Here is a 4753-nt window from a genome sequence, read left to right as displayed (position 1 = left end):
TTCAATTAATTTTTCATTGGGCAAGTGATGCATTAATCCAGTTCAGTCATTGCGCATAAGGCCGGGGTGGCTTTTTCCCCACTCTCCTTCCCTCGTCCCGGCGCCCTCCCCTCACTGCCTGGAAGGATCACAGTCAATGGTCAAGGGGAGGAGCGCTGGAGACTTGTGTATGTGTTTGTTCGGTTTTTGATGCTTCTTCTCAGAAGAGCTTCCATAAATTTCAGGCGAGATCTGCTGTGATTTGGCCTTGTGACTGCTCTCTCTTGTCCCCAGGTGTCCCCCCTCCTCCACTCATGCCATTTATACACAGGCCCGGGACCTCTCTTCCGGTGACCAATCCCCTGTCAGGGCTCAGGAGACTTTGAGGGCTCCGTGTCTCGTGGCATCAGCTTTCCCACACTTCTCACGATGGTCCCGCCCTGCTCCCTCCTCGTCTCCCTGCCCCCGGTCCTCTGATGTCCGGCCGGGGGTCCTCCCCTCTGGGCCAGCTGACGTGCACGTCGCCGGGCTGGCCTCTGGCCCTTTGCTCATGCTCTTCCCTTCTCCTTCCTTCCTGCTTGATCATGCTCTTATTTCAAGACTGCAAGTCCCCTGGAAGCTTCCTCTTGTCTGTGCTGGTGTCCTGGGTCTTTCTTCTTACGACTCCTCTGCGGTTAGTCCTGGAGGTTCTGGGAGGTTCTGGGCTGTGTTTGTTTCATTTCATTCCCAGCCACAGGGATCTTAGATCAAGGTCTGTGTCTCAGTCATCAACATGAGCAGTACTGTGGTGGAGACCTCCCATTTCCCAGGCTGTGTTCCTGGTACTTCACGACGGTCCTCTTACTTTACTCCATTCCTGTTTGTGGCTAAGGATGCCGGACTGGGAGAGGTTGTGTCCCTTGTCAGAAGTCCCGCAGCTAGTACGGGTCAGGGGCGGGATTCAAACCCAGGGCAGACTCCCAAGTGCATGAATGATAAGAATAAATGTGTGACGTGCACCTGCTGACCTGATTTCTCCTAGTTTTGCTGGGCCAGCGGCCCTTTTTTTCCTAGGAGCCTTTTCCTGAATCCATGGACGATTCCTAGGGGGTGATGAGTCCCCGAATCCGTGGCTCCCTCCGCTTGCCCTCCGCCCAGGGCCTCGGAGAGCTAGGATGTAGAGGGGTTGAGGGAGGGCTGCCTCTCCAGCGGGTGTAGGCCTCCAGGGACCCGGCGAAGCTGTCAGCAATTTAGGTTAAATGAGCATCCAAAGGCCAGCACTGCAGAGAGATCATGGGAAGACATTATCCACGGTTGTTTACAAGTGAGAGTGACAAACTCCTTAGCGGGTTTCTTGAGGAGAGGACACGTGTCCCTTGAGGGAAAATTAGGCAAATTGTGCGCCTGTTTGGGCCACACGGGCTCAAATCCTCACTGGGGAAATTAACTTGTCACTGACTTGGCGGCTGTCACTTGGGCTCTTTCCATGGCCCCCTGTGTTTCAGCATCACTGCAGCCGCAGGGAGATGCGGTACCTCAGCGCTTGCGTGGGGGGCGAGGGGGCTTCGCTTAGGGTGCTTTGCAGGCTGGCTGGAATGCTCCAGGTATTCAGGATAATGATAACCTGTTCCCTCTCCCACACCTGCCAAAGCTCCCTGGGCTCCCCTCCGCCGTGCTGCTGTCATATGCCCCCTCTGCCGCTCAGAAGGAAGCGCTGTAACACAGCGTAAGGTTCCCTGCTTCCAAAAGGATCTGCAGATGGCACGTGAGAAGACGGCTCAGTGGTCAGGTAAATGTGGAGAATGCTCTTTGCAGGGGTCTTACTGCGGGACTTCTCAGAGCCTTCAGTGTGCTAATGTGTTGAATCACTCTCCGAGAGAGGATTATCACTTACCTCAAATCTTTGATCATGGGACCCTTTTTTAGAATGAAACATCTATTTCCAGGGAGTGGTGGTCTGTTCCTCACCCTGTGACGCACCGGAATATAGAAAGAATGAGAACAGTAGAGCAGATAAGACCGGGTGAGAAGGTCTTCCTCTGGACCCCTGTTTTCTTGTCTCAAAGCATGGTGGATAGAATATCTTCAGGGAATTGTCGAGAAGGGTAGATGAGATACGGTTCTTGGTGCCCAGTGAGAACTTGATCGACCCTGGGTTCCTCTGCCTCCCCCTCAGACCCAACACGGCTCCCCTGTAACAGGGCCCTTCTCTCAAAGGGGGCTCTAAGGCTGACGTGCATTACAGCCATTTGCATATGCATTTTCCCTTCTCACACAAGATCGGGAGCTGCATGAGGGCAGAGGCTGTATCTCTGTTCCGTTAGTCCCTTTATGTGTCAGCGAAGTGCCTGACTCACAGCAGGTGCTTGACGTGTGGTAATTACATTCATACCAAGTCTTGTCGCTTTTTCAGGTACGTGGGATCTCAGGAGTCTACAGATCTCTTGGAAAATCTTCAGTCTATACGTGAATAAATGACCTGAGGGAGGGTAAGTGGGTCCCCCTTTCACTTTTCAATTCAGTGAACCTTGCTGTGCATACATAAATTTTAAACACTCTCCGATTTGGAGGAGGGTCAGTTTGTTTTCTTCTATTCAGGCCTTCAACTGATCGAACGAGGCCCACCCATTTTAGGGAGGGCAACATGCTTATTCTGGCTACTGATGTAAATGTTAATCTCCCCTTCCCCACCCCTGAAACACCCAGAATCATGTTTGATCAAATATCTGGGCACTCTATCACCCAATCCAGTTGACACATGAGATTAACCATCAAAATCTCCTAGTTGCCAAATTCAGTCTTGGTTCTTCAAACCTCTTATTCTGCATATTTCAGACCAGATGCCATTTTCACATCACTGAAACTTCTGCCTTTTGTCCCCTTCCCCAGGTTCCTGTAGAATTTCCTTCTCCCCAGCCTACAGTCCAGTCCAGGGGTCAAGATTGTGCTGTGCAGCCTGGTTTTAAATCCCGGCTCCTTCGTTTGCTAGTATTTGACCTTGAGCCTTGGTCTCACTGTCTGAAAAATGAGTCTAGTCAATGTTTGAGTTCTTTTTTTATTTTAATATTAATATTATATTATTTAATATTTTTAAATTTTATTTTTGAGAGAGACAGAGACAGAGCGTGAGCAGGGGAGAGCCAGAGAGAGAGGGAGACACAGAATCCAAAGCAGGCTCCAGGCTCTGAGCTGTCAGCACAGAGCCTGACGCAGGGCTCGAACTCACGAGCCGTGAGATCGTGACCTGAGCCAAAGTCGGAGGCTTAGCCTACTGAGCCACTGGGGCACCCCTATGCGTGAGAAATTCTTAATTATATCCCTGAAACATACTACATGCTCAATACAGGATGGTTACTATGTCTTGATGACCTGTCCCGGGGTCTCTTCCCCATCTCCTTTTAAATAACTGTGTTCCCCAGAGCCCTCTTTTCTTTTTATTCTGGCCTCCCTTTCATTGAGAACTACCACTCAACTGGCCAAGCACCACCTTCCACTGCTGGTTTCGAATATAATCTGTGTATATGAAACTTCTGTAAACCTCAGATCATTACTTGGTGACCAATAATATCCCAGTTTAGAAACTCACATAAACTTTTATCCAAAGCCATCAAATGACTTTGAAAACAAATTGTTAACCTTCCCCCTTGCAAAAATCCAAACTTATAATAAAACTTTTATTTGACTTCAAAAAACACAATTGCTGTTTCAACTTACTCTCCCATCCCCTGCCCCCAACCCACCTCCCTGCCAGAAATCTCTACAGGTAGAGAAGTTCAGATAATTTCATAGGATTTAGATTTAACAGGAACAACACGAGTCCAGTTCCTCCTGGCCAAAGAATGTTTCCAGAAGGTTTGAAGGCAGAACTGTCTCGTCTTCCAAATCATGGATCATCCCCCAAAGTATTTAACTGCAATCAATTTTTGAGTTTTGAAATGTCGCCTGATTTCCCCTACTTCCTATAAAGAAACAAGAAACAAAAGCGAGCGTGCACACACATATATTCCAGGAGAGCTGGCCCTTCTTACTGTGAGCCACTTATCGTGATCCAAAAGATTTACTCAGAGGCATAATTAATTGGAACTTGTTTCAGTGGAACTTTATTTCCCTTCATCTCATTACAGAAACAAAAGAAGATTATAGGCCAGGGGATCCATGAGGTTTCAAGAGAGCCTACTGATGAATGAAGTTGGAAGGAGTTGAGACACGGTCAGAGATGGTTAACATCCAGAAATTCTTACAAAGCAACGGCAATTCTTTCCCGTTAATCCCGCCTTGCCCCTTTGATCTCGAATGGTACCATGGCTGCAAGTTATGGGCAAAGCTAGCCTGGCATTAAAGAACCCCAGTGACCTTGCTCTGGAGGAGAAGGGTTCTTCAGGAACCCTTCAGGAACACGGAAGATGAAAAACAACGACGGCAATAATCATAAAAGCAAAAACAGACACACAGAGCAGCTGTTGAGAAAAACACGAACACGCAGAGAATCGTTTGGGGAGGTTTTCGAACTGGCGAATTGTAAATCGGCCGTCTGTGCTTGTTCTCACGAGGGCGTCCGTGTTAATTTATCCCCAGGTCAGTGTGGAAACGGGCCAAGTTGGGCCTGGAAACGTTGGGTCACGGTTGCCCGTTTTTGTAAGATGAGTAGTCGCATGAAGGAGAGGGGAGATACATGAATTTCCCCTTTGTCCTTTGTTTTTCTTGAGATTCTTAAGAGTTTTCAGAGGCTCTCAGAACTTCCAGTAAGGAAGCCCCACCTTTGGGGGGGGGGATGCGTAAGAGCCCCACCTTTGTG

Source organism: Panthera onca, chromosome D2 (genome assembly GCF_046562875.1).
Source record: "Panthera onca isolate mPanOnc1 chromosome D2, mPanOnc1 haplotype 2, whole genome shotgun sequence".
Lineage (NCBI taxonomy): Eukaryota > Metazoa > Chordata > Mammalia > Carnivora > Felidae > Panthera > Panthera onca.
Note: the sequence above shows the minus strand (reverse complement) of the source record.